Source organism: Schistocerca cancellata, chromosome 2 (assembly GCF_023864275.1).
Source record: "Schistocerca cancellata isolate TAMUIC-IGC-003103 chromosome 2, iqSchCanc2.1, whole genome shotgun sequence".
Classification (NCBI taxonomy): Eukaryota; Metazoa; Arthropoda; class Insecta; order Orthoptera; family Acrididae; genus Schistocerca; species Schistocerca cancellata.
In genome coordinates this window covers 132,466,876-132,485,476 of record NC_064627.1, presented here as the reverse complement: position 1 = coordinate 132,485,476, position 18,601 = coordinate 132,466,876, and the positions used below count along the sequence as shown (strand labels likewise).

At 42.1% G+C, this 18,601-nt stretch overlaps 1 long non-coding RNA gene across 1 annotated transcript in view; it reads left to right on the top strand.

Annotated features, from left to right (window-relative positions):
• Positions 1 to 11,869, top strand: part of LOC126161398 (uncharacterized) — a 58,072-nt gene extending 46,203 nt beyond the window's left edge. Inside the window, exon 3 of the long non-coding RNA XR_007534909.1 lies at positions 11,507 to 11,869. This is a non-coding gene — a long non-coding RNA (uncharacterized LOC126161398). The remainder of the gene's footprint in view (positions 1 to 11,506) is intronic.
• Positions 11,870 to 18,601: the final 6,732 nt, after the last annotated feature.

The following is an 18,601-nucleotide window of genomic DNA, read 5'->3' as shown; positions in this document are numbered from 1 at the left end:
CGATGCTTTCGAACTCATTGATGGGGACATGCTGCGCCGAGTGTGCGAGGAACTTGATTATCGGCTTGATGTCTGCCGAATCACTAAAGGGGCACATATCGAACATTTGTCAATGCCTAAAAGAAATTTTTGAGTTTTTGTATGTGTGTGCAAAGCATTGTGAAAATATCTCAAATAATAAAGTTATTGTAGAGCTGTGAAATCGCTTCAATCATTTGTAATAACCCTGTACATTAAATTAACGACAAAAACGATCCTATCCATTGTTTCTCTAGGACCAATAGTTTTTGCGTTTCAGGGTGTGATTGGCAAGAGAGGAGGGGAAGTAGAGAGCAGAAGTGTGAGGGGCCGCACGCCACCGAATTGTGGTCGCGTCCCTCCTTCATAGGCCGACAAGCTGAAGAGCGAGAACGCTTACATCATAAGATGCAACTACAGCGTTGTAAATATAGTTATCGGGCGAGACGTTGGATTTCGTTGCTTAACTATCACAATAATGCGTCCGCGCAACTGACAGATACCTCCAGGTGCGGCTGAGGCTATGATTGCAGCCTCTTATTTACTCCAGTCTGACAGGAAACTGGCAGGCATGAACGCGTCAAATGCAGGCCTCGAATAAAGCAGATATCCCAGTCGGTAGCGAAAGAGAATTTATACGAGCTTTGGAAAACTGAAGATCAAATAAGGCAGAAGGGACAGATAACATTCCATCACAATTTTTAAAATAATTAGGGAAGTGGCAACAAAACGACTATTTATGTTGTTGTAAAGAATATATGAATCTTGAGGATATACCATCTCAGTTTCCGAAAAAAAAATCATACACACAATCCAGAAGACTGCAAGTACGAGAATTATAGCAGAATCAGCTTAACAGCTCAGCAACCAAGCTGCCGACACGAATAATATACAGAAGAATAGAAAAGAAAAGTGAGGATGTGTTAGATGGCTGTCAGTTCGGCTATAAAAAAGGTAAAGGCACCACAGAGGCAGTTCTGACTTTGCGGTTGATAATCGAAGCACGATTGAAGAAAAATCAAAACATGTTCGTATAGCTTGTCGACCAGAAAAAGCGTTCAACAATGTCAAATGGTGCAAGATGTTCGAAATTCTGAGAAAAATAGCGGTAACCCGCATGAAAAGACGGGTAAAAACAATGTGTACAAAAACCAAGAGGAAACAATAAGAATGGAAGACCGAGAACGATGTGTTGAGATTAAAAACGGTGTAAGGGAGAGATGTGGTATTTCACGCCTACAGCGAAGAAATAATGGCGGAAATAAATGATTCAAATTCAGAGTGAAAGTATATCAATGATAAGATTCACTGATAACATAGATATCCTCAATGAACGCGAAGAAGAATTGTGGAACTTAATGAAATGAAAGGATTACTCAACACTGTATATGGATTGTGAGTCAACTGAAGAAAGTCGAAAGTAACGAGAAGTAGCAGAAATTAAATTTTTAATAAACTTAACATCGAAACAGGAGTCACTACTAGCCAAGTTGAAGGAATGCACGTACGTTAGAAGTAAAATCATGTATGACGGGTGAAGCACAGAGGATGTAAGAAGCAAACTATCTCAGGCAAGGAAGACACTATTAGCCTTAAGTTGAGGAAAAAGTTTCTGACAATTTACGTCTGGAGAAATCGTATGGAAGTGAATCACGGACGTTGGGCAGACGGAGAGGAACACAGAATCGAAGAATCTGAGGTGTGATGTAACAGACGGATAGATATTGAGAGTGAGGATTGAGAAGAAATTAGGAGGTTCTTCGCGGAGTATTGGAAGAAAGAAATACAAGGAAAACACTGACGAGAAGAAGGGACAGGATGACACGACATATTTAAAGACATCAGGAAATATCTTCCGTGATACTAGGAATAGCTGTATAAGGAAAAACTATAGGTGAAGACAGAAGAAATAATTGAGGATGTTGGATGCAAGCTCTACAATTTAGGCTATAACGGTACTCGCAGTATCTCTGAGTTGATGTTTACCACGCATGTAACACACACCATACGCCTGCCCTCAAATCATTTGCTGTACTAATGCGCCCTTTTCACCACGGCCGACGGGCTCTGCACGGTCTCACGATAGTTCATATTTGAGGATATAATGTGTTGCCAAATTCGTGAACACAGTTGGTATACTGAAAGATAACACCTTCTAGTTTTTTTTATATTAAGGTTTGAAAAACCTCGAAGTCAAGAAAGCAAATAATCTTTTATTTGGATTATTAGTTTCAGCTGCTCACGAGTCATCTTGAGATCGTAACAACGTTGATGATTAGTGTGAACGCCATGACGGCTCAACACATCGTTAAAATCTTTTTCAAAATAATATCCATACAGAACATAGAGGTAAAATAACTTCAGTGTGTTCTTAACCGTTGAGGTGGAACGAAGGCCATAGAACTAAGGCGTCACGCCGTTAAAACTGACACAGTTTCATCAGTATCTCTATTACCTCATGGAAGAGATCATCATGAGTACGTTACTACAACGTAGTATACGAGAGTAGTACTATCTCATATAACACGTAGTAATAACGTACTCATGATGGTCTCTGCTATGAGCTAATAGAGACACTGATTAAACTGTGTCAGTTACTAAGTTTGAGCGGCACAACGCCTTAGTTTTATGACCTTCGTTCTACTTGATTGGTTACGAACGATGTTCTGTATCGATGTTGTAATTTTGAAAAACATTTTAAGTATGTGTTGAACTGTTATGGCAATTACACTAATCAATAATGTTTTTATGTTCTGAAGATGGCTGGTGTGTGACTGAAACTAATAACCCAAATAAAAATTTATTTGGAATTTTGACTTAGAGCATTTTCAATCCTTAATACAAAAATTGTTTCCAGCATTGACAGTGTGAACAAACATGACCTTCCAGGTTACTATATTTCTTATTATGATTGCCGGTTACAAAATGATGAACAGATATTTTCAAAGTGCGCTTGTGCTGAGGAGTACCATTCTGATGTATCTGTTTATCAGATCGAAACCAGTGATGACGGAAATAAATATCGTCATTCAGACAGTGGTTTTCTATGACCTTCGCTTGTAGCTTAAAGCGGAACATGCTAGCTTGCGAGAAAGGGAAGTGACTCTCACCCGGATCGAATCCGCTTAGTGTATCAGCTACCGGGAGTTTGGCACACCGATGAGCCTCAGTGTGATTTTTTCGTGGTTTTATACATTCTTTTCGGAAAATGCTTTGCTGCTGCAGCTTCGGTCTCAGAATGTACTATATATGAACAAATAGAATGCCGTAACACCCAGAACAATGATCAGGTTACCTGCCATTAGGGAAGTGGGTGCACTCAGCGACTGTTACGTGATTTATAAATTATAGAGCGCGGCAATCAGTCGTCCTTTTTTTTTGTAGGTTTTATTACGCAAATCCAGATTTCGCTAATTCCTAGCCATTACTACTGCAACATTTTCTAATCTCGATGCATGTTAGTTCCTGCTGTTCGGGCGTCAGTCACAATTCTTTGATTGAGTAGTATTCAAAGAACTGTGGCTGACGCCCGAACAACAGGGAACTAACATGCCTCGACATTAGAAAATGTTGCATTGATATGGCTAAGCACTAGACGAAGTCTGGATTTGCGTACACAAAACCTACAAATGGAAGGACGACTGAGTGCTGCGCTTTATAATTTATAAAACCCAGAACAATGGTTGCAAGTTGGCTACCATTTTACTGGATTAGATTTTAGATTATAAAATCAAGCAGTATCTAGTTTCATTATGTCCTGGATAAGTGAAATTGCTCCTTGTTTTAAACAAATTCTTGATCCAACAAACAATATCGTAAGATTGTTTGACTTTGAAAATTGATAAGAAATCAACTCAGAAATGCACCCATACGAAAAACTACTGTACTAATAAAAGGTAGGCTAAGCTTTTGCAGTTTAACTTCAACGAGTGCGAAAATGAACGCGTAAGATCTTACAAAAATTAGGAGAATGTGACAGTGTCCAACGTAAAATTAGACACTGTACAACAGGATCTTGAGCTCTAATTGTTGTCACAGTAGTCACATGAGAAATTACTAACTGTTGACAATACTTGTAATTATTTGAATAATATCGCTGATGTATATATATATATATATATATATATATATATATATATATATATATATATATATATATATATATATAGGAGCACAGGGTGAGTCACCTAACATTACCGCTGGATGTATTTCGTAAACCACATCAAATACTGACGACTGACGAATCGATTCACAGACCGAACGTGAGGAGAGGGGCTAGTGTAAGTGGTTAATAAAAACCGTAAAAAAATGCACGGAAGTATGTTTTTTAACACAAACCTACGTTTTTTAAAATGGAACCCCGTTAGTTTTGCTAGCAAATCCGAGCATATAAACAAATACGAAATCAGTGCCGTTTGTTTCATTGTAAAATGTTAATTACATCCGGAGATATTGTAACCTAAATTTGACGCTTGAGTACCAGTCCTCCGCTGTTCGATCGCGTGTATCGGAGAGCACCGAATTACGTAGGGATCCAAAGGGAACGGTGATGGACCTTAGGTACAGGAGAGACTGGAACAGCACATTACGTCCACACGCTAACACCTTTTTATTGGTCTTTTTCACTGGCGCACATGTACATTACCATGAGGGCTGAGGTACACGTACACACGTGGTTTCCGTTTTCAATTACGGAGTGGAATAGAGTGTGTCCCGACATGTCAGGCCAATAGATGGTGGCCATCATTTGCTGCACACAATTGCAATCTCTGGCGTAATGAATGTCGTACACGCCGCAGTACATCTGGTGTAATGTCGCCGCAGGCTGCCACAATACGTAGTTTCATATCCTCTGGCGTTGTAGGCACATCACGGTACACATTCTCCTTTAAGGTACCCCACAGAAAGAAGTCCAGAGATGTAAGATCAGGAGAACGGGCTGGCCAATTTATGCGTCCTCCACGTCCTATGAAACGCCCGTGGAACATCCTGTCAAGGGTCAGCCTAGTGTTAATTGCGGAATGTGCAGGTGCACCATCATGCTGATACCGTATACGTCGACGTGTTTCCAGTGGGACATTTCCGAGCAACGTTGGCAGATCATTCTGTAGAAACGCGATGTATGTTGCAGCTGTTTGTTACAACACGCAACTGAACGTCGGAGGTTTCAAGCGTCAACTTTAGATTGCAATATCTCCGGATGTAATTAACATTTTACAATGCAACAAACGGCACTGATTACGTATTTGTTTATATGTTCAGATGTGCTAACAAACCTAACGTGGTTCCATTTAAAAAAACGTAGGTTTGTGTTAAAAAACATACTTCCGTGCATTTTTGTATGGTTTGTATTAAACAATTACACTAGCGCCTCTCCTCACGTTCGGTCTGTGGAATCGGTTCGTCAGTATTTGATGTGGTTTACGAAATACATCCAGCGGTAACGTTAGGTGATTGAAGTGCCAAAGAATCTGATATAGACATGCATATTCAAATACAGAGATATGTAAGCAAGCGGAATACGGCCCTGTGGTCAACAACACGCAGTTGTTAGGTCGGTTATTGTTTTGCTGCTACAATGGCAGGTTATCAAGATTTAAGTGAGTTTGATAGTGGTGTTATAGTCGGCGCACGAACGACGCGACACAGTAGCTCCGAGGTAGCGAGGAAATGGGAATTTTCGCGTACGACCATCACTGTCATCGCTGGGGCCTGAAAAAGATCCTGCAAGAACGGGACCAACGACGACTGAAGAGAATAATTCAACATGACAGAAGTGCAACCCTTCTGCAAATTGCTGCAGATTTCAATGCTGGGCCACCAACAAGTGTCAGCCGAAAGCCCCCTCGGGTACCCTTGATGACTGCGCGACACCAAGCTCAACGCCTCGCCTGAACCCGTCAACACCGACACTGATTGCTGATGACTGCATACATGTTGCCTGGTCGGACGAGTCTCGTTTCAAATTGTATCGAGCGGATGGACGTTTGCGGGTATAGAGACAACCACAAGAGTTCATGGGGCCTGAATGTCAGAGGGAGACTGTTCAAGGTGGTGGAGCCTCTGTAATGTTTTGGGGAGCGTGCGGTTGGAGTGATATGGGACCCCGTCATACGTCTAGATACGACTCTGACAGGGGACATGTCCGTAAGCATCTTGTCTGATCACCTGCGTCCATTCATGCCCATCGTAAATTCCGACGGCTTTGGGAAATTCCAGCAGGATAATGCGACACACCACACTTCCGGAATTGCTACACTGTGGTTCCAGTTTCTCTCTGAGTTTATACACTTCTGCTGGCCACTAAACGCCCCACACATGAATATTATTGAGCATACCTGGGATGCCTTGCAATGTGCTGTGAAGAAGGGATCCCCAACTCCTCGTGCTCTTACGGGTTTGTGGAGAGCCCTGCAGATTCACGGTGTCAGTTCCCCCCAGTACTTATTCTGACATTAGTCGAGACCATGCCACGTCTTGTTGCGGCACTTCTGCGTGCGAGTTTGGGGGGGGGGGCGTACACTATACTAGACAGGTGTACCAGTTTCTTTGGCTGTTCGGACAGTGGATCCTATACGACGGGTAAATGCTAGAGGAGAAAGAGAGGAAGGAGGGAATGCTGTGTCATTATAACCATTGTCCACCACTATACCTGTGAACCATTTTGAAGAATAGCAGTGTACATCTGCCGCTATATCTACATACATATTCCTCAAGCGATCACTAGGTGAATGAAGGAGGGTGCTTTGTAACACTGCTACTCATTCCCTCACATATGGAGCGAAAGAAAAAAATAACTATCTATATTCTTGCGTACGAGCCCTGATTGTTTTACCGCCTGTGGCAAACGCCGATTCTCTAAAGTTTTTGAGAAAGTATGTCTTCTTGCGCCCAAAGATTCACAGTTAAATTCATGGAGCATTTCGTAGTACCCGTGGTTTGGTCGAATCTTCCGATAATAAATTTAGCACCAACGCTTCTGAATTGGTTCGATGTATTCCTTTAATTCGACTTGGTGGGGATTCTAAATACTCAAGCGGGACTCAAGAATGGGTCCCACTAGTGTTCTCTACGCGGTCCTCTTTACAGCTGAGCTACACATTCCTGAAATTCATCCAATAAACGGAAGTCAACTATTAGCTCTCCGACAACCGACATTATGTGCTCGTACCCTTCCACGTCGTTTTGTAACGTTACGCTTACATGTTGAATCGACTGACTTTGTCAGGCACCACTCCACTAATTCTACGGGTGGTTAAAATTTAAAAAAGTGGTTGAAAACGCTCTAACCTCTATGGGACTTAACATCTGAAGTCATCAGTTCCCAAGACTTAGACTCTACTTAACCCTAACTAACCTAAGGACATCAGACACATCCATGAGCGAGGCAGGATTCGAACCTGCGAACGTAGCGTCAGAGCGTTTCCGGACTGAAGCACCTAGAATCACTCGGCCACAGCGGCCGGAGTTAAAATTAAAAAGTGCAGATACTCATGGAGGTCCAGTGAGTGCTGTAATTATTCTATGACAGCCAAATTTGGAAAATATGCTCATGTGTTAGAGAGGAACAGATTTACGCTGCAAAAGAAAATAGTTCCAGTCTTGGTCACTAGGTGAAAATATGGCCATGTACACTGTTTATATGACGGTATGGAATCGCCATGTCATTTGACAAGCCACAAAGTGAATGAACAATATGGCTATCGAGGAGAGAGACCGTGTGCTGTTAGTGAAATTGTTTTACCAGAACGGCAGCGATTACAATGCAGTACTGGAGGAGTATCGCCGACTTAAAGGTCTGAGGACTGGCCTTTTGTCACTAAATGGTTTAAAGAGCACGACAGTGAAATTCGGAAATGCGGATCAACTTGGTGTGGCATCCGGCAGAGGAAGGTGTACTATCCCGCTGAAAGTTATTGACGAGGATACATTTGCTGTAACTGGCCATGCAGCACGCGCCCCGTGTAGTGCTGGTGCTCGTGCAGTGCCACAAACATTGTCCATCCCGTAGTCAACAATACGGACAGTTTTGCGGTCAATTTTGCACTCTTAGCCGTACAAGATCCTGACGGTGCAGCAAATGAAAGCTCTTGATCTGCAGCAACGTTATCTATTTGCTCTTCAGTTTCCGGTACGGGGTGAAGATGATGACATTGGCCGGGCAATATTCGATGGACTGACGAGGCACATTTTACACTTCAGGGTGCAGAGAACACACAGACCTGCCGAATTTGTGGTAATGTTAAACAGCATGTTGTGAAGGATGAGCTACTGGACTCGCCTATGTGTCTGTGTTGCGTGGATTCACAGGAACCTTTATTCTCGGTATGTTTTCTTTAAAGAGAATACACCCAGATGACCTGGCAGGTATACCGCAAATTCTACACATTATCGTGATCTCCTCGTACAGCAAGAGATTCCTGCTTTGTAAGTGAGCAACTATGTGTAACTGCTGTTCTCATTCAAGATGGGATAACACCTCATGTACCTTGCTCAGTGAAGGATCTACCTACTGCTACCTTCCACTAACGTGACATCTTATGGGGTGGCGGGTGGAAAATAAAGGAATTGATTTTGTTTGTATTGACGTTCTCAACACCGGCTCTCTAACTACAATATTGGCAACCAGAAAGTGATTAGGAAAAACGTGATGCCTGCAATGAAAGTTCACTGTGCCTACTCTGATGGAGAAAGAGTTATTGATTATAGAAGTTCATTACTCTGACGATTTAGGATGATGCCTGGGATTCATAGAAAATGCACTTTACTGTATTAATTTTCACTATATTCTGAAAACGATAAAGCATAAAATTCCAGACCAATGATTACCTATATCAGCTAAAACGTCCAAATTTCGAAAACTGTTAAAGTTACTAAACTGAAACTTAACACATTATTATGTTAGCATCGCTCCTGACATGCTATTAGCTTCTCAGATTATTTACTTTATTTTTAAGGTATTGCGCAACATTCGTGACGTCATAGCAAGTTACAGCGGACTATGCTGGCACACAATGGAAAGCATATGAATTCTATATGACGTGAGTAGGCTGCTTCCCTATAATCTCCAGAGGTTTTCCAGACGCATGGCCTGCAAGGTCACCTTATCTAAAACTATGTGACTTTTGATTGTGTGGGCATCTAAAGGAACGCGTTTACCAGGGTCACGTTCGGTCTCTACCTGATCTGAAGGTCAGCACACAGCAACACGTTAGTCAGATTCCACCGGAATTGCAGGGAACATTTGTTAATCACGTCGTTTTACTGCTGCAGCATCTCGTCGACTTCTCTGGTGCTCATATTGAGCGAACTAAGTAAGCGGCGATGTACAACGAAACCAACATTATGCTCTTCTCCACTTGTTTGACCAATCCTGCCCACGTCCCATTAAATTACGCATGGAAACATTTCTATACGTCATTCATTCATTCCCAGCACCAGATCTGCACCAGCTGCCCAAAATTGGAACTAATTTTTTTCCAGAGCGATTCGATTCCGAATAACGCATTAGAATATCTATCAAGTTTTGCTGCCGCGCGATAATTACAGCCCAAATTGGACCCCTCCGGGTAGGTGCGCTTTAATTATAGCCACCCAGTGTATTCGAACAGTACAGGAGAGTTTTTTCTATTCATCTCCAGATTTCCACGTTTACAGCTTGTTGCCATTCATCTTACCAAAGAGAAATTCTACGCCATTCTTTATTCTCCTATAGTTACTCAACATCGCCGCTTTTCCGACACTACAGCTTTATCAAGCAAACAATCGCATACTGCTGTTCATCCTACCCTGGAAGAACCACAGAAGTCCTACCGCAGTTCCATGGAGCGCTCCTAATTACATCTCTTCCTTCGACGAACACTCTCCGTCCAGATAAACACACTGGACTTTATTATTTAAAAAGTCTTCGAACCATTCACATATCTGAGGGAAGCCGACCTAGGGGAAGATCAGTTTGGATTCCGTAGAAATACTGGAACACGTGAGGCAATACTGACCTTACGACTTATCTTAGAAGAGAGATCTAGGAAAGGCAAACCTACGTTTCTAGCATTTGCTGACTTAGAGAAAGTTGACTGGAATACTCTCTTTCAAATTCTGAAGGTGGCAGCGGTAAAACACAGGGAGCGAAAGGCTATTTACAATTTGTACAGAAACCAGATGACAGTTATAAGAGTCGAGGGACATGAAAGGGAAGCAGTGGTTGGGAACGTAGTGAGACAGGGTTGTAACCTGTTCCCGATGTTATTCAGTCTGTATACTGAGCAAGCAGTAAAGGAAACAAAACAAAAATTCGGTGTGGGAATTAAAATCCATGGAGAAGAAATACAAACTTTGAGGTTCACCGATGACATTGTAATTCTGTCAGAGACAGCAAAGGACGAGGAAGAACAGTTGAACGGAATGGACAGCGTCTACAAAAGAGGATATAAGATGAACATCAACAAAAGCAAAACGAGGATAATGGAATGTAGTCGAAATAAATCGGGTGATTCTGAGGGAATTAGATTAGGAAATGAGACACTTAAAGTAGAAAAGGAGTTTTGCTATTTATGGAGCAAAATAGCTGATGATGGTCGAAGTAGAGAGGATATAAAATGTAGACTGGCAATGGCAAGGAAAACGTTTCTGAAGAAGAGAAATTTGTTAACATCGAGTATAGATTTAAGTGTCAGGAAGTCATTTCTGAAAGTATTTGTATGGTGTGTAGCCATGTATGCAAGTGAAACGTGGACGATAAATAGTTAGGACAAGAAGAGAATAGAAGCTTTTGAAATGTGGTGCTACAGAAGAATGCTGAAGATTAGATGGGTAGATCACATAACTAATGATGAGGTATTGAATAGAATTGGGGAGAAGAGGAGTTTGTGGCACAACTTGACTAGAAAAAGGGGTCGGTTGGTAGGACATGTTCTGAGGCATCAAGGGATCACCGATTTAGTATTGGAGGGCAGCGTGGAGGGTAAAAATCGTAGAGGGAGACCAAGAGATGAATACACTAAGCAGATTCAGAAGGATGTAGGTTGCAGTAGGTACTGGGAGATGAAGAAGCTTGCACAGGATAGAGTAGCATGGAGAGCTACATCAAACCAGTCTCTGGACTGAAGACCACAACAACAACAACAACTCCGTATGTGCGGACCTTCGTTACGAGTATGCAATGTGGCAAGTATGATCCAGCTCTTCTAGCCTACTTGAATACTTGTGGACTCAGAACAGAAAAAATTAATAGTAAAAGCACGATAAAACAACATGACAGAGAATCTATGGAGGGGATCTTTCGTAAATTAGCAACCGAGCTTGAAGATGGCGGAAGAAGACGATGGTGGAGGAATAGTTTCATGTGCAAATAAAATATAAAAGATGATTCATTCATATTTTTTAAGAGTCTTTAGCGTCCCTGCTGTTTTTGTTACGTAAGAACGTACGAACGATCGAGGTTACATTAGCTGTGTTTTAATACCGGGCATGCGGCTCACGTTCGCAGGCTGGCAGTCACGTTGCGACGAACAACGCGGAGTCCGTCACGTGCAACCGAACCGCCTGTGAGCGCTGCGGACTGCCACGGCCACCTGTCCGGCTGTCTGCGGGCTTAACCGGGCTCGCCACCTGCGCCCGGCGGCTGCCAGGGGCCGGGATGCTGCCTTTGAGCGCCGCGTCTGGGCGCACGCTGTTCCCCGCGGCACACCAGTGTCGGAAGGGTAGCCGACTGCGCAGGCGGCAGCAAGAGCAGCGACACAGTTTGCTTCGCGCTGCGGCTTTTTTCGGACGAGGAATTGGAAATAAACGCTGTTGATTTCGGTTTCCCAGTCGTTATTTAAACATCGTTATGTTAAAAGATAAATTTACAGAATGGTGTAAATATCAGTACAAAAATACATCTAATATCGTATTTATTACTCAATAAATGCAGCAATAATTAGCGCTACATATCCCACAATTTGTTTCTGCAGACTGTAGCTATAACGTGTCTTTAGAAATTCAGTTTATTGCTTTGTTCAGAAAGTGTATACTCTGCTTTTGAGAACAGTCTTCCAGAAGGTAACGATGTGGCTATGTAGCTCGAATATTTCAGTGCAGTTCTTTGTAACTTTTGTACTGATCATGCGACTGTGTGCTTTTTTAAGACATAAAGAAGGCGATCTTTCTTATAATAACTGAGCTATCACGGTGCGTCCATTTCTATTCCAGTTTCCAAAGTATTGTTTTCTCGAGGTATTTTATAACGTTCTCTGGTTTCTAGTAAAGACTCAACGTGTTATCCTCACAACTTGACACAACGAAAGCATTAACAGCGAAGGACATTAGTTCGTTGAAAAATGGTGGCCATTCCCACCCCCCCTCCTACCCCCCCTCCTTCCCACCCTAGCCACGTTTTATAGGTCGCAAATGTGTTCAGAATAACACTCGTTTAAATGAGGAAAACATTGTTTACAATGCTAACAAGTAGCCAGTTCCTTGGCTTTTTGTTCTTTTATCATCAAAGTCGACATTTTGTCTTAAAAATTTAAGTTGCTATGTTTCAAAGACTTCAGTACCCATAGTGAAACTTCGAAGCTTAGCTCCCACCACCGGTATTTTGTAAATGATCATACACCATCCGTAAGAGGAAACTGAGTGTCAAAGTAAACCTATTTCTACTTCGGGATCGTACATAATTTATTTTCTGAGGACACGTCAACATGATGTTATTTTCGTCCATTAACGGTGTATGAGTCCTCTGTTGTTCTCGTCTTGAGTCGAAAGACTGGCTTTATGAGACTATCCACAGCAGTCAGTCATGTGCAAGCCTACGGCAACCGACATCCAATTGAACCTGCTTAGCACAGTCCAGCCTTAGTTTCCCTCCACAGCTTTCACCATAAACCCTTCTCTCCAGTACCCAAGTGACGTTTTCTTCATGTATCATTATGGTGGCCAACTAAACGATCCCTTCTTTTAATAAAGCTGTGCAATCATTTTTTTTCTCCCCCAGTCAGTTGAGTACCTCTTCATTACGCGTTCGGTCTTCCCATCTAATGTTCAGCATTCTTCCCTAGCACCACACCAAAGAAGCTACTATTCTGATCTGGTCTGATCAATTTAGTGTCACGTTCCCCTACCATACAAGACTAAACTGTAGACAAATACTCACAAATGACCGCCTAACACTTCACACAACCGCCACAGCTTCGCATGGACAGAACTATCTTCGTACGAACTACTTTTCTTGCGTAGCGGTAGTAAGTTACATACACAAACTTGCCTCGTGAATCAGTCTGTCTGTTACTTACGGCATCAAAATCCCTACGGTAGTCCCTTAGTTTAGCCTTCACATACAGAGAGAAAAACGCGGCGGCAGACTTTAATTTGTAGTATCCGTTGACTGCGACGTTACTGCTCAGCATTTAATGAGACATAGGGACAGAAGCATGGCTTTGCAAAAAATTGCAAATAATTTACTCAAAGGTAATCTTGTGGTTGAATATTTGAGGGTAAACAAGTTAAGCGAATTGTAAATCAATGTACATAAACAAACAGGGAAACATTTGTAATAAATATAGGCAAAATTGTATATTTAACTTTTAAAGATTAGATGGTTTATTCAGTAAGGTCGCCACTCCTACTAAATTGTGGTCCTACGTGCAGTTTTATACGTAAATAAACTCAATTACTGGAATATATCACAGTCCTTGCATTATCTAGTCGGCCCAAGAACCTCCCCCCCCCCCCTTTCCCCACTCGTACTGAAGCTTCAGAAATGTCTCAGTTTAGCTGGTGAGCCCGTAGATGGTGGTATAAGGAGCGTACAGTATAAGTGGCCACGCTTTCCCACCACAGTTTTTGCGATAATTAAGACAATCCGCCCTTGAACTGGCTTCCTACCTGTTACGTGGAGACGCTCTCGTACTTTTACGTCCCCTTGCAGAGGAGTAGCAGTGCCGTCGAATTCTGGAAGTGCAATACTACTGTCTACCTTTTACGTAATGAAGCGCGAAGAAGTTTACTTTTGTGCAAATAATTTTACTCGGGATATCATTTGGTGCGTTTATTTAAGAAATACCGTAAACTAAACGTGCTCACAGTGACTGTAAGCTAACTATTAACGGAACGGGAGCATGGTCTACCGCATGAATGGATCGAAAGGCATTCTATCGACGACTGCCGACTATGTCGCACTGTCTGTAACTTGAGCGTAAAATGGCTATAGTTGGTTTAAGACCGTACATCTTCGGTTATGCTAAACTTATTCATTTATTTATTACTATCAACGTTTTCTGGCATTACAAAATTACTGAAAGTTGGTGTGTATGACTCCTAATATCTGAGTGGGCCTCCACTAGACAGCATGGGAACATACTGCCCGCTTCTTACTCCATAGCCGGCCGCGGTGGTCTAGCGGTTCTGGCGCTGCAGTCCGGAACCGCGGGACTGCTACGGTCGCAGGTTCGAATCCTGCCTCGAGTATGGGTGTGTTTGAGATGTCCTTAGGTTAGTTAGATTTAAGTCGTTCTAAGTTCTAGGGGACTTATGACCTAAGATGTTGAGTCCCATAGTGCTCAGAGCCATTTTACTCCATACATACTGCGTCACTAATACATTCACTTCACGTAAGTGAAATAGGAAAACTGGAAATACAGTAAAATGCTCTCTTATCTGCAAACAAGTGGTACTTTACATGTGGCACGAACGATGACAGAATTCCCACTCGAAAAAGGCCATGATGTGTACTCAACACAAGCTTCTTCATCTGCGTTGTTAGATGCGCGTAACGTGGATCGGAAAAACGATACGAAGTGTCTCTACGTATATTCAGTCACACCACACAACTCTGCCGTAGTTTGTGATGCCAGAAAACTAGAATCTCTCTTTCACAATTGATGTCTCGAACTGCTCTTCCGTCTTCTCCTACCCTCCTGCTCCCATCAGCATCTCTTCCACCACAACCAACAAATCAAATGGCTCTGAGCACTATGGGACTTAACATCTGTGGTCATCAGTCCCCTAGAACTTAGAACTACTTAAACCTAACTAACCTACGGACATCACACACATCCACGCCCGAGGCAGGATTCGAACCTGCGACCGTAGCCACAACCAACATCCACAACATCACGACACTGCAGCCGATTAGAGCTTGAGCAGCTCCTCACCACGTTAAACAGTTTGTATAACATTTTGACATTTGTGGTTCGTATAAGACTTTGACATTTATGCAAATGGACCACTGCTCCTGTTCTAATTATTCTGTGATGTGATGTGATTGACAGCGTATTTTGTACCGTGGCTCTCGGCGCCAAATCTTGTCATTTTAATTACATCATATCTCATCAAGAGTAACTTGTTTGTCTTTTAAGTGCACCTCCATTCATATTACGAGGGTTGTCCAGAAAGCAAGTTCCGGTCGGTCGCTAAATGGAAACCTCAGTGCAGATCATAAACATTTTTAATTCTCAAGAGTTAGCTACACTTTCCAGATACTTCTCTATATAGTCGCCGCTCCGACAGACATTTAATGGAGCGTTGTACCAAATTTGCAACACCATCGTCATAGAAGGCAGCCGCCAGTACATTCCGATAATTCTCTGCGCTGGTCTATGGCGCGTAGCCTGCGCCCAAGTGTTGTCTTCGTATCCAGCGTTTCATGTGAACAAAGATGATACTCAGGACGAGCCAATTAGAGCTGTATTGTCGGTGATCGAACACTTCCAATCGAAAACGAAGCAGGAGCGCCCTTGCAGAGTGCGGCTGAGAACTGCCATGAAGATGGAAGTGCGTGGCAGTTGTGTTGTGTGGACTGCATACATTAAGATGAAGCCTCTCAGTGGGCCCTCCGACTTGGCGGGAGACATCGTTGTTCTAGGCACCTTTACCCGCTCACAGTGCGCTCAGACCGGAAAGAGCGTCTTTTGCGATCGACGGTCATACTAGAGACATTATCCAACACATTTGTGCAAAGCTTCATTGGGTTTTCACTGTGGTGTCCAATTCACGACCGATCGGAACTTACTTTCTCTACAACTCTCGTATAACCAGCACAGTTCATAGATTAATAAATCGATTCGCTAAACTACAAACTGCTTAATTTTTTTAGTGTAATTGTGGAGAAAGGTCTGATTTGACACTCTTAGACACATAAATTTAATATTGTAGAATATTTAACAAACACAATATAATATTCGTTGTTTGTCTCGACGACGGCTACTGTGCAATGCCATTATCAGTCATATGGTTTACTGTGTATATTAAAATTATTTATCGCTCAGGAACTGTAGATATTTGTGGTGGAATGAATGTTGTAATTGTAAATATGTTTATGATTGTAGCTGGAGATTCTTATACCCTGGATTGTGTTCTGTTGATTGTCTTCATGCTCTTGCTTTTACTGTAAGAGTTTTCGTAGCTTAATTTCATGTTATCAAAGTGTGTGCTTTGTCTGTCTTTAGCCAGCTATATACTTTAGGGTCCAACTACCTGCTGCTCTGTGGCAGCCTGTAAAGGCCCTGCCGGTAAAATCCATCCGCTCGCTCGATCTAGTCATTGTCTGTAGACATTTTCCATACTTGCCAAGTGAAAACCATTTCCAAACTTTCAACATAATATCATCCATTTCCTTTGGCGCAAAACCCACTTGGCTCTCTGTTAAGTGTCATTGCAGTCTCGGGTACTACCCAGGCTTCGTTAAGTTAAAACCTTCTACTGCTAGCGCGTCCTCGACTGCCCAACAAACATTAACTACTTATTGTGTTCAAGATGTTAACAGATTTCTTCTTTCAGAAATGATTTTTATGCTATGTCTGGCTGCGTTTTATATACTCTCATGCATCCTTACTTATTTTACTTCTCAATGATCAAAAATTCATGACTGATTTCAGTGTATCACTTCCTAATCTAATTCCCTCAGAAGTGTTTAATATAATTATTTTACATTCCATTAGTATTCCTTTCCTGTTTCAATTATTTTTCACCATTCTACTGCTGTTTCAAGTAATTCCAAGTCTGACCGAATTATAACGCTATCAGGTGAACCACAGAATCTATAATTCTTCTCCCTTTATTTTAATATTCCAAATTTGTCCTTCGTTTCCTTTATTGTTTGCTCATTGTGCCGTTAGAGTAACATCGGAGATAAGCAATACACCGCTTCACTCCCATCTCAACTACTTCTTCCACATCTTGTCATTCGACTACTGCAACACCAATTTTGTTTCTATAGATGTTGAAGACAGCATTTCGCTTCCTCTTTCTGTCCTTGTTATCTTCAGAATTTCAAATGTCTATTCTAGCACTTTTTTGGTGTCATCAGTCTCCTGACTGGTTTGATGCAGCCCGTCCGCCACGAATTCTTCTCGTATGGCGACTTCTTCATCCCATTTTTAGCAACCGCAACCTACGCCCTCAATTATTTGTTCAGCGTAGTCCAATCTCTGTCTTTCTCTACAGTTTTTACCCTCTACGGCTCCCTCTAGTACCATGGAAATTATTCCCTGGTTTCTTACCAGATGTCCTATCATCACGTACCTTCTTCTTGTCATTGTTTTCCATACACTTTTTTCCTCGCCGATTCTTCTGAGAATCTCATTACTTACTTTATCAGTGCAACTAATTTTAAATATACTTCCATCGCACCACGTCTCCAGTGGTTCAATTCTCTTCGGTTCCAGGTTTCCCACAGTCCATGCTTCACTACCATAAATGTTGTGCACGAAACATATATCCTCAGAAATGTCTTCCGGGAATTGAGACCTATGATACTAGTGTACTTCTCTTCACCAGGAATGCACATTTTACCAGTGCTACTCTGCTTTTATGTCTTCCTTGCTCTGTCTGTCATGGGTTATTTTGCTTCTTAGGTAGCAGAATTCCTTGACTTCGTCTACCTTGTGGTCTCCAATTCTGATGTTAAGTTCTCGCCGTTCTCATTTCTGCTACTTAAATCTACATATACTATAAATGTAGGCTTCCATTCCCGGTAACAACCAAATGTCCTCCTGTGTATTCCCCCCTAGGTGATCCGAACGGGGGCGGGTGGGAGGAGAAGGCGATTTTTACCTCTGCAACAAGAGGCTGTCATAATTAAATCATATAGTAGAGATCGAAGTGCAAAATAGACAAAAATTTCCACCATCATAACTTACAGAAGGATGTTGCCGTCAACCTGGGATATTTCTGGTCCCAGGAAAATCGCTAAGCGGGTTGAAGGCTTCTATACAGTCATTCGTTGACCAGTCTAGTTTGCGAATAGAAGACAGCAAATGGAAGTTAATGGAAGTTTCAAAAAGTTTAAAAAACTATTCACGCAGGATTATCCTACAGAAACACCAGTGCTTCGCCGTAATATAGACTCCCATTTGGAGGATATTTCTGTCGTAGACAAGCAGTTGAAAGAGTTAAAAAAATGAGGCGACAGATCCAGATGGAATACACACTGGATTTTGCAAAGAGTTTTCTACGCACTGGTCGTTTACCTAGCTTACATTTATGGCAAGTCTCTCGTTCAGTGCAAATTCTCAGTTGCAGGGGATTCCTGTATATAAGGAGGAAAAGAACAGATCCGCAAAATTACGGAATTACTATGAGCAGCAATCTGCGACTATTTCAT